Source organism: Oncorhynchus mykiss, chromosome 31, assembly GCF_013265735.2.
Source record: "Oncorhynchus mykiss isolate Arlee chromosome 31, USDA_OmykA_1.1, whole genome shotgun sequence".
Taxonomy (NCBI): domain Eukaryota; kingdom Metazoa; phylum Chordata; class Actinopteri; order Salmoniformes; family Salmonidae; genus Oncorhynchus; species Oncorhynchus mykiss.
The window spans coordinates 43,523,498-43,536,113 of NC_050571.1; the positions used below are offsets into that span (position 1 = coordinate 43,523,498).

General features: G+C 43.3%; 1 pseudogene; it reads right to left on the reverse strand.

The window, feature by feature from the left end:
• LOC110504166 overlaps window positions 1–12,232 on the reverse strand; it is a 38,871-nt pseudogene extending 26,639 nt beyond the window's left edge.
• Between the last annotated feature and the right edge of the window lie 384 nt (window positions 12,233–12,616).

A 12,616-nucleotide genomic window follows, 5' to 3' on the forward strand; every position in this document is an offset into this window, starting at 1 on the left:
GACTAGTAATGACTTGCCATAATATGGACTTAGTTTTTTACCAAATAGAGCTATCTTCTGTATACCTCCCCCACTTTGTCACAACACAACTAATTTGCTCAAACGCATTAAGGATGAAATAAATTCTACAAATTAACTTTTGGGAAGGCACACCTGTTAACTGAAATGCCTTCCAGGTGACTACCTCATGAAGCTGGTTGAGAGAATGCCAAGAGTATGCAAAGCTGCCATCAAGGCAAAGGGTAGCTATTTGAAGAATCTCAAATGGGGGGGGGTGCCTTAATCGACATCCATGTCTTCGGCGCCCAGAGAACAGTGGGTTAACAGCCTTGCTCAGGGGGCAGAATGACAGATTTGTCCTTTTTTTTACCTTGTCAGCTCAGGGATTCAATCCAGCAACCTTCCTCTTACTGGCCCAATGCTCTAACCACTAGGCTACCTGCCGTCTATTTTTTATCAGCAGGTGTAATATGGATGTCAATGAACAATAACTAATGAAGATAATGATATCACAACTCTTGATATTAAACAACTGATGTCTCTTAAGATGAACGTCCAATTAATTATCATAATAATAGGTATGATTATTATCATCATCATCCAAACGGTCGACTGATATGAGGATGAGTCCCACCTGTATAATTACAATCATGTTTAAAAGCACCAAACACTTCTTATCAACAATGTAAGGAAGAGCCTCGTGAGAAATGGCCCCCTCTAATTCTTCAATCTCCTCTAAGTGGAACAACCCTCTGCAGGTCTTTAGGTATCAAAGAGCTTTAAACACTTTTTTAATTAACCTTGGGGCGCAGGGATTAATTCAGGGCTTGCGTAATGCTGGAGAACAGGGAGGGAATCTAAGCCAATGGAATCTAATGGGAACAGAGTTTTCGGATCAATTGCGGGGATGAGTCTAATTTGATTTGATGATTGGAGGATTTAATGAAACTAATGTGTTTCAGGTAATGGATTGAATTTATTGGACTGACTGGAATTGAATTGGCCTAACCGAGAGGAAAATGTCAATATTAGTCAAATTAAGGAGGTACAAATAGAAGAAGAGGCACATTCTCAGTTGGAAATAATTACCTTAATCCAGATGCAAAACAGGAAGTGAGTCACTTATTATGATTTTTGCTGAGTCACAGGCCCTGTGCCATAAACGTGATGACTCGGGCCTTCTGTTTTTCCTGACCAAGTGACCTGACCAAAAAAGAAATGAAATACAAGCTGTGTGTGCGTGTGCAACCAGTCACTCACTGTGGATGTTCTGAGTGAAAGCGTTTTCCCAGCAGTACATCTTGATTAACTTGATACAGACTAGGATCCCATTCATGAGCCTCAAGCGCCGGTCAGTCACTACCACACACTTCTTACGGAAATACGCTGTGAGATGCGACGCCAGCATCTTTCATGGATGGAGAGAAGAAGGAACAGAGGAAAATTTGAGTGACAGTTGGGGGAAATGAAAGCAGACAGTCTATATCCCAAATAGCACCCTATTCCCTAGTGCACTACTTTTGACCAGAGCCCCATGGGAGTCAGCTGTTTGGCAGGGTTACTGCAGGGAACAGACTATAAACAGCTTCCACATCAATACAAAGGTCCCCAACAGGCCGTCTTTAGGCAGTCTTCAGACTGAAGCTCATGAGGGACAACACCAAAGTCAACAGGAGATTGGCAGGAAGGCAGGAGGAGAGTTTTGGGGGAGGAGTTTTGGAAAGTTAAGGGGAACAAACAGGTTGTGTTGTAAAGAATAACAGTCTGAAGTGAAATACTTTCACTTTAGTTTTTACAGTTATTGGAAAATAAGTTTATGACTAATACCATAAACAGGAAAGACAATTCAAGAATTACTAAGTGCTGAGAGTGAGAATTTCAGAGTAATCATGCTCCAAGTAACATTTCTGGGGTAACTGCTGGCAAAATAATGGTGTTTATCTTTTCAGTGGACAATATTTTCAGTCACTAAACCTAATACAGTGCCTTGTGAAAGTATTTGGCCCCCTTGAACTTTGCGACCTTTTGCCACATTTCAGGCTTCAAACATAGATATAAAACTGTATTTTTTTGTGAAGAATCAACAACAAGTGGGACACAATCATGAAGTGGAACGACATTTATTGGATATTTCAAACTTTTTTAACAAATCAAAAACTGAAAAATTGGGCGTGCAAAATTATTCAGCCCCTTTACTTTCAGTGCAGCAAACTCTCTCCAGAAGTTCAGTGAGGATCTCTGAATGATCCAATGTTGACCTAAATGACTAATGATGATAAATACAATCCACCTGTGTGTAATCAAGTCTCCGTATAAATGCACCTGCACTGTGATAGTCTCAGAGGTCCGTCAAAAGCGCAGAGAGCATCATGAAGAACAAGGAACACACCAGGCAGGTCCGAGATACTGTTGTGAAGAAGTTTAAAGCCGGATTTGGATACAAAAATATTTCCCAAGCTTTAAACATCCCAAGGAGCACTGTGCAAGCGATAATATTGAAATGGAAGGAGTATCAGACCACTGCAAATCTACCAAGACCTGGCCGTCCCTCTAAACTTTCAGCTCATACAAGGAGAAGACTGATCAGAGATGCAGCCAAGAGGCCCATGATCACTCTGGATGAACTGCAGAGATCTACAGCTGAGGTGGGAGACTCTGTCCATAGGACATCAATCAGTTGTATATTGCACAAATCTGGCCTTTATGGAAGTGGCAAGAAAGCCATTTCTTAAATGTATCCATAAAACGTGTTGTTTAAAGTTTGCCACAAGCCACCTGGGAGACACACCAAACATGTGGAAGAAGGTGCTCTGGTCAGATGAAACCAAAATTGAACTTTTTGGCAACAATGCAACACGTTATGTTTGGCGTAAAAGCAACACAGCTGAACACACCATCCCCACTGTCAAACATGGTGGTGGCAGCATCATGGTTTGGGCCTGCTTTTCTTCAGCAGGGACAGGGAAGATGGTTAAAATTGATGGGAAGATGGATGGAGCCAAATACAGGACCATTCTGGAAGAAACCCTGATGGAGTCTGCAAAAGACCTGAGACTGGGACGGAGATTTGTCTTCCAACAAGACAATCCAAAACATATAGCAAAATCAGAATGGTTCAAAAATAAACATATCCAGGTGTTAGAATGGCCAAGTCAAAGTCCAGACCTGAATCCAATCGAGAATCTGTGGAAAGAACTGAAAACTGCTGTTCACAAATGCTCTCCATCCAACCTCACTGAGCTCGAGCTGTTTTGCAAGGAGGAAAGGGAAAACATTTCAGTCTCTCGATGTGCAAAACTGATAGAGACATACCCCAAGCGACTTACAGCTGTAATCGCAGCAAAAGGTGGCGCTACAAAGTATTAACTTAAGGGGGCTGAATAATTTTGCACGCCCAATTTCAGTTTTTGATTTGTTAAAAAAGTTTGAAATATCCAATAAATGTTGTTCCACTTCATGATTGTGTCCCACTTGTTGTTGATTCTTCACAAAAAAATACAGTTTTATATCTTTATGTTTGAAGCCTGAAATGTGGCAAAAGGTCGCAAAGTTCAAGGGGGCCGAATACTTTCGCAAGGCACTGTACGTAAGTTTACGTATAAGTTATACGTAAGTATGAAGCTAAGGTGCCTCTGAGTTAAATAAACAGTGTCAGAGGAGAGTGGTGAGTGTAACTGTCCTCTCAATATCAGTTCACATTTTCCTATTAGCACCTTCATAGGGTGTGCATTCCTTTGTTAGTATGTGGATAACCTCCTACCATAGTAGAGTAGAAGAAGATGAAGCTGATCCAACCAGTGCAGTGGGTCCCAGGAAGTAAGCGGTGTAGGACAGACCAAGGATACCCACAAGTGGACCCCGGCTAGCAGACAGCCCACAGAGACTGCCTCGTATACCTGCTGGCCATCGCTGGAGCAGATGTTGATCAGCTGTAGGGAGGGACATTGACGCAGAATAATAGGAGAACACATTGAAACAGACCATGTACTTGACAAAGACAGTCAGTCAAAGAAGAAAACTAAATTAACCCTGTGCAACTGGGTCCTCAGTCCAGGACCCAGTTGCACAGGGCGGGGTCGAGACCCAGGGTCTCAAGCTTAATGATGAGTTTGGAGGGTACTATGGTGTTGAATGCTGAGTCAATGAACAGCATTCTTACATAGGTATTCATCTTCTCCAGATGGGATAGGGCAGTGTGCAGTGTGATGTTAATTGCATCTTCTGTGGACCTGTAGGGGCGGTAAGCAAATTGGAGTGGGTCTAGGGTATCAGGTAGGGTGGAGGTGATATGATCCTTGACTAGTTTCTCAAAGCACTTCATGATGACAGGAGTGAGTGCTACGGGGCGATAGTCAGTAAGTTCAGTTACCTTAGCTTTCTTGGGAACAGGAACAATAGTGGCCATCTTGAAGCATGTGGAGACAGCAGACTGGGATAAGGATTGATTGAATATGTCCGTAAACACACCAGCCAGCTGGTCTGTGCATGCTCTGAGGATGCGGCTAGGGATGCCGTCTGGGACAGCAGCCTTGCAAGGGTTAACACGTTTAAATGTTTTATTCACGTCGGCCGTGTCGGTGGCACTGAATTGTCCTCAAAGAGGGCAAAGAAGTTGTTTAATTTGTCTGGGAACAAGACGATGTCCGCGAGCAACGGAGCTGGTTTTCATTTTGTAATCCGTGATTGTCTGTAGACCATGCCACATACATCTCGTGTTTGAGCCGTTGAATTGCGACTCTACTTTATCTATACTGACACAATGCTTGTTTGATTGCCCTGCGGAAAGAATAAATGCACTGTTTGTATTTGGTCATGTTTCCAGTCGCTTTGCCATGATTAAATGCTGTGGTTCGCACTTTCAGTTGCGCGAATGTTGCCATCAATGCACGGTTTCTGGTTAGGGAAGGTTTTTATAGTCACAGTGGGTACAACATCTCCAATGCACTTCCTAATAAACTCACTCACCGAGTCAGCGTATACGATGTTATTGTCCGAAGCTACCCGGAACATATCCCAGTCCACGTGATCGAAGCAATCTTGAAGCGTGGAATTCGATTGGTCAGACCAGTGTTGGATAGACCTAAGCACAGGCACTTCCTGTTTTAGTTTCTGCCTATAGGAGGGGAGCAACAAGATGTTGTCATGGTCATATTTGCCGAAGAGAGGACGGGGGAGGGCCTTGTATGCATCGCGGAAGTTAGGAGTAGCACTGGTCCAGTGTTTTGCTCGAGCAGGTACGACAATCAACATGCTGGTAGAATTTACGTAGCCTTGTTCTCAAATTGGCTTTGTTAAAATCCCCAGCTACAATAAATGCAGCCTCAGGATATATGGTTTCTAGTTTACATTGAGTCCAGTGAAGTTCTTTCAGGGCCGTCGAGGTATCTGCTTGGGGAGGGATACACACGGCTGTAACTATAATTGAAGAAAATTCTCTTGGGAGATAATGCGGTCGGCATTTGATTGTAAGGAATTCTAGGTCAGGTGAACAAACGGATTTGAGTTCCTGTACGTTGTTATGATTACACCATGAGTCGCATATCATGAGGCATACACCCACATCCTTCTTCTTACCAGAGAGATGTTTGTTTCTGTCGATGCGACGCATGAAGAAACACGGTGGCTATACAGACAGACAACATATCCCGAGCGAGCCATGTTTCCATGAAACAGATAATGTTACAAACTCTGATGTCTCTCTGGAAGGCAACTTGTGCCATAATTTCGTCCACCTTGTTGTCTAGAGACTGGACATTGGCGAGTAATATGCTCGGAAGCGGTGGATGGTGTGCTCGCCTTCTGACCAGGAGTCTGCTCCGTCTGCCTCTCCTGCGGCGACAATGTTATTTTGGGTCGGCCTCTGGGATTAGACTCAATGTCCAGGGTAGAGGTCCGAACAAAGGATATGATTTGGGAAAGTCGTATTAATACATTGAAAAAACTAATTACTGCATAGTTTCCTAAGGACTTGAAGCGAGGTGACCATCTGTCGGCGCCATCTTGATTTAGTCCGCCGTCACACAAACACCCTGTTCCCAGATCTGTTTGGGACCAGGCATGACAATGAACAGAGAAGTTGGCTATACAGCCAAACTGATCTGGGATCTGGGACCAGGCTAAAAAACACTCACCTCTCCGGCACTGATGTCTTTGGTGCTGCGAAGGCAGAGGATCTTGTGAAAGGCGAATGTGAGCGCTGCACCCCAGAGGCGAGCGGCGGTGCGGTAATTGACAGCCCACATGAGCACCAGGGACCAGGAGCGCATCAGCTCCATCAAGAAGATCCCTGCCACCAGGGAGAGGCCGTAGGGCAGCCAGCCCTCCACACTCTGAGAATACTCTAGCAGGGCATGGACCAGGAGTGCCTGGGATTGGGAATACCGGTGAAGGTGGGAAAGGGGGGAGGTAAGAAAGGAGGAGGAGAGGGTGGATGAGAGAAAGAGTGAGCAAAAGAGTTAGCATTTTGAGGCAGAAGTCAAAAATGTTGGAGGACATCAGAGTCAGTGAACTGGAGAATGTACAGTGCCTTGCGAAAGTATTCGGCCCCCTTGAACTTTGCGACCTTTTGCCACATTTCAGGCTTCAAACATAAATATATAAAACTGTATTTTTTTGTGAAGAATCAACAACAAGTGGGACACAATCATGAAGTGGAACGACATTTATTGGATATTTCAAACTTTTTTAACAAATCAAAAACTGAAAAATTGGGCGTGCAAAATTATTCAGCCCCCTTTAAGTTAATACTTTGTAGCACCACCTTTTGCTGCGATTACAGCTGTAAGTCGCTTGGGGTATGTCTCTATCAGTTTTGCACATCGAGAGACTGAAATTTTTTCCCATTCCTCCTTGCAAAACAGCTCGAGCTCAGTGAGGTTGGATGGAGAGCATTTGTGAACAGCAGTTTTCAGTTCTTTCCACAGATTCTCGATTGGATTCAGGTCTGGACTTTGACTTGGCCATTCTAACACCTGGATATGTTTATTATTGAACCATTCCATTGTAGATTTTGCTTTATGTTTTGGATCATTGTCTTGTTGGAAGACAAATCTCCGTCCCAGTCTCAGGTCTTTTGCAGACTCCATCAGGTTTTCTTCCAGAATGGTCCTGTATTTGGCTCCATCCATCTTCCCATCAATTTTAACCATCTTCCCTGTCCCTGCTGAAGAAAAGCAGGCCCAAACCATGATGCTGCCACCACCATGTTTGACAGTGGGGATGGTGTGTTCAGCTGTGTTGCTTTTACGCCAAACATAACGTTTTGCATTGTTGCCAAAAAGTTCAATTTTGGTTTCATCTGACCAGAGCACCTTCTTCCACATGTTTGGTGTGTCTCCCAGGTGGCTTGTGGCAAACTTTAAACAACACTTTTTATGGATATCTTTAAGATTTGGCTTTCCTCTTGCCACTCTTCCATAAAGGCCAGATTTGTGCAATATACGACTGATTGTTGTCCTATGGACAGAGTCTCCCACCTCAGCTGTAGATCTCTGCAGTTCATCCAGAGTGATCATGGGCGTCTTGGCTGCATCTCTGATCAGTCTTCTCCTTGTATGAGCTGAAAGTTTAGAGGGACGGCCAGGTCTTGGTAGATTTGCAGTGGTCTGATACTCCTTCCATTTCAATATTATCGCTTGCACAGTGCTCCTTGGGATGTTTAAAGCTTGGGAAATCTTTTTGTATCCAAATCCGGCTTTAAACTTCTTCACAACAGTATCTCGAACCTGCCTGGTGTGTTCCTTGTTCTTCATGATGCTCTCTGCGCTTTTAACGGACCTCAGACTATCACAGTGCAGGTGCATTTATACGGAGACTTGATTACACACAGGTGGATTGTATTTATCATCATTAATCATTTAGGTCAACATTGGATCATTCAGAGATCCTCACTGAACTTCTGGAGAGAGTTTGCTGCACTGAAAGTAAAGGGGCTGAATAATTTTGCACGCCCAATTTTTCAGTTTTTGATTTGTTAAAAAAGTTTGAAATATCCAATAAATGTCGTTCCACTTCATGATTGTGTCCCACTTGTTGTTGATTCTTCACAAAAAAATACAGTTTTCTATCTTTATGTTTGAAGCCTGAAATGTGGCAAAAGGTCACAAAGTTCAAGGGGGCTGAATACTTTCGCAAGGCAGTGTATTATGACTGAATTGAAAAGATAGGCACAGTCTAAAATATTGACAGTGAGATTACCAGTGCGCACTATAGTCCAATCTATACAGTAGGCCTACATAGCACCCAGACAGGAATGTGAGACAAACAAGTCATTGTGTAACTAGTAAATCCAATTAACGCTATTAGAGGGGAATGAGGAAAGCTGCTAGCATGTATCACACCACACATAGCCCTAGCATGACATTCAAATAAACAGCTAGAAGTGGTGGAAACAAAACATCCACTCAATAATATCGCAGTTGGGGAACTCAAAACTTAAATGCCTTTCATCTGAAATGTAATTTAATATGGCTGTAATAAGCGCCCGCATTGTACTGCACTATCAGCACTTTTGCGTTTCACTGCCGGTCGATGCTAATTTGGGGTATTTTAATTAGGAGGAGGTGGGAAATTAAGCCCAAAGTGTGGCAGTTGGAAAATAACTGTATATTTCTGGGCCAAAGTGCAACCATGGTACACACTGGCTAATCTGGAGGATTAATATGGGTTTCACCATCGAAGGCTTTGTAATCTTCTGCTATGTTCTCAAACATTTTCAGACTAGTGTGAAATGGGATAGTACTTCCCAGAGTACTTCCCAAATGGCACCCTATTCCCTGCAGAGTGCACTACTTTTTACCAAATTCCTACGGGTCCTGGACAAAAGTAGTGCACTACATTGGGAATAGGGCATTATTTGGAACGCATCCCCAATTTCTGAGCCAGCATGAGGCCGAATGAGGACTGCCAATGTTAGGTAAATCAGCAAAAAAGAAAGAAAGCAGATTTGAAGTGTATTTTCAGGCCCCACAAAGCCGGTGACCATGGTGATGAGGAGGGAGAAGATGGCGACCAGCATGCGGGTCTGGCAAAACCTCCAGAAGACACGGGATAGGGATGCCTCTTCTTTCCCCTTCTGTTTCAGCTCATCATGCCACAGGCTCTCCAGTCTGACCGTAGGGTAAGAGTGAGAGAGAGTGAGAGAGAGATTAAGATTAAGAAACTTGAGACCACTGACTCAGCAATAGTTGCTCTTGATCACAGATCTAGAATCAAATTAGCCTTCACCCAGTCCTAGCCTTTTCCTATTCGAGGGATGACAAAAACACCCGACCCTGTATCAATGGTTACGGAAAACTTACGCCTACTCTGCATAATCATTTACATTAGCTTCTTGAAACAATCCATGTAAGCGTATTGTAAACCAAGATAGGCATGATGAAGAAAGTCAATGGTAGACCTACAGTATATCTTTCCAAATTAGTATGCACTACGCAGACATACAGTCAGCTAATATTATGTTGGTGATTGAAATTAGCATTTTTGGAGTACAAATTATACTCTTTACACAAACGCACATTTCATACCAGTATTTTACACTAAATTAGACTCATTATGTGGAAAACCACTGCCAAAGAACTGTAGATCACTTAATTTGTTTTTTTGTAATTCAAAGCGACTTCAAGATTTGACTTCTAATGAAAATCACTACATAAAATAAATCCATTATTATTAAACGTTGTGGTTCAGCTTAATTACAGTAACAGGCAACGAGCCCAATGGGAGGTGAGAATGGATAGGATAATCGCAGTGTGAGCAATACACGCCAACATGCTAAATATGTGCTAATGCTCTTTTTTTACCACCATGGAAATCCCCATGAAGAAGGAAAAGGCCTTAAATGACTAAATGGATCACTCCTAATGGCTTGAAAAGAGAGAAGGAGCAGCTGCCGCATCTAATTTATGTCTTAATGGGTTTATTAAAAACGTATCAGAGATATAAAGTGCATTAACCTGAGCACGTGCTCCCGCAGGCTGATAATTACTACTTTAATTCACATTACCTGCAACCTGAGTGAGATTTTACAATTAACACAATTAAGCAGTCTCTGCAGAGCGAGTTTTGCAGGAAATGAAACATTCAAAATTTAGTATAAATAATATATCTCCTTTTTGAGTTTTTGGTTTGAACTGATATCAACGGTCTATACACCAAGCAGTTTAATTTCGAGAGAAGCCTTTTGGAGTTTTCAATCCTGTAAAAAGCCCCAAAAGATAGTGATTCTACAAGCAAATTCAATCCAGTTCACTGTCTGTAATTTTGAAAAGAGTTGTCTAGTAGGATCGCACTATGGAGTGTAATTGCACATAAAGCAACTACAAAAAAACGCTAACTTAACAATACCCCCCAAAAATGTTAACGTAGTGCTGCAAGATATAGGCCTAATTGCCACATTTTATACCGGCAAGCCTAACAAAAAACGTGCCTAAGAAAACAAATGTGGTGACGGAATGCAGCTAGTGGATAACCTGCTGGTGTTTCATTGATGGCACCTGACAACTCTCCCAGGGGGCTCTCTGGCTTCTCTCCGGTCCCCCTATCTGTGTGTTGCATAAGTGTTCTAGCCATTTAAACACAAAGTTAAACCCTCCTCCACTCTACCTCTTCTTTTCAGACGCAGCACACACATACAATGCATGTGGCCATTTTCAGGGCCACGTTTGGCCCCAGGCTAGGGACACTTCGTATGCGTCCCTCCCCTATAGCATACGCCTAGCTGACAGGAATTTCTGCTTTTGATCAAGATGTGGAAGTCATGTCGAAAATGAGCCACAAATGCTCCACCAGTTAATATGTCCATCTTTTGTTAATTCATTCCATCCATCAATCTACTCATGAATAATAACAGATTCACCTCCATAAGGGTGAGGACACAAGCCATGAGCAGGAAGGATTGCTTGAGGTGATTTTGGCAGCTAAAAAATAAGAGGTGTGTCTCCAGTCAAAGCGAGACATGGAGAGACAGGCTGTCCCGATGCGAGGATGAGGGTTAATGACATAACCGCCCTCTCTGTAGGCAGGACTGAGCAGAGCTAGTCCCTGCTAACTCTAAAAACACCCTAATCCCAGGCTATTAATACAATCTTCCCTACCGCCAGATCTCTATGGAGACAGGATGTTCACCATTCAGTCAATCAACCCCTGTGGAGGGTGACTCTTGGAAATCAAGGGAATACCACATTAGGCAACTGCAAAGGTCCACTCAGCAATTACCCACAATGCACCTGTCTGTTAAACCTCGGCCGCACTTCTGTTTTCTAGGCCTACCGTCTGTGTTTGTCCAATGTTATTTGAACATTGGTTTAACTTGCAAAGGGACAGGAAATGTGATTCATTGAATGTTTGCTGAAGGGGAAAACATTGAGTTCCTTGAATGAATGTTGAAGAGGAAAACAATAACCCTGTTGAACCTATGTAGAGTCAATGGACAGTGGGTGCTTAGGGATTGATGTTTGACAATAGTCTCACCTGTGGCAGTTGTATTAAGAGCTCTTGTGGCAGGACAGGCCCCATACATTGTCTATGGAGAGGCTGGATGTCTTGTGGGCCCTCAGAGCGAGTGGGGTGAGCCAGTGCAGAATCATGAAGGAGAAGAGGCCAGAATTGTCGACTGGGTGCTGGTGCCTGTGAGAAAGACAGTAAAAATCGAGGCATGATTTGGGTGTTAGAGTGCAAGAAAGAGCGACAACAAGAAAATAAGAAAATGGCCCTGAACCTTCACTGACTCGGCAAAGTGGAAAAATGAATCATGAACAGCCGTTGTTTGAACAGCAGTTTGTAGACACTTTATTGAATTCTTGGGAAGCAGTGGAAAAAAAGTTGCATTCAAATGCGATTCTCTTAAATGGCACCCTTTTCCCTTCACAGTGCACTAATGTTGACCAGAACTAATAGGACTCTGGTCAAAAGTAGCGTACTATGAAGGGAATAAGGTGCCATTACACACAACTCAGCAGGGCACACTGTCTCTTAAGTCTCAACATTGCAGTATTGCAGATTAGGAGCTGAGTAAAGGCCCTAAAAAGGAGGATGCTTACTTGTGTGTTATCCTGAAGGGATTCATTATCTGCAGGCTGTGACTGTAGCGGCCAGATCTCCGCCTGGGACTGGTCCTCGCCACCACCTCCCTCTGACCTTTCTCTTCATCAGGGTCAGGTAATGTTGGGGTTGCGGGGGAGGTCAGGGGCAAGCCTTCCACTTGGCCAGCTGCTTCTAGGGCATCAGGGAACATGGCTGCCCTTCTGTAGAGGGGAAAGGCAAACAAAGGTTAGTTGACATGTAAAAGTGTTCGAACTGGACCTTTCTGTGGGAATGTGGGTTGGAGTTGAATTATGGTAATAATAATAATTTATTACAGTTGTAAAGTGCTTTTCATTTTACAGAATAATCTCATTAAAAAAAAATAAAAAATAAAGAATTGACAAGTAGACAGGGCAACTGACACAAAGAACACAGCTGACACTACAAGGGAAAAGGACACCAAGGAGCACAGCTATCAACAGAAAGCCTTCCTAAAGAGAAAGGTCATTAGGCCCATTTTAAAGGAGCCCAGAGTCTGTGCTTCTTTCAGGTTGTCCGGGAGGGCATTCCAGAGGATGGGGGCAGTCGAGCTGGA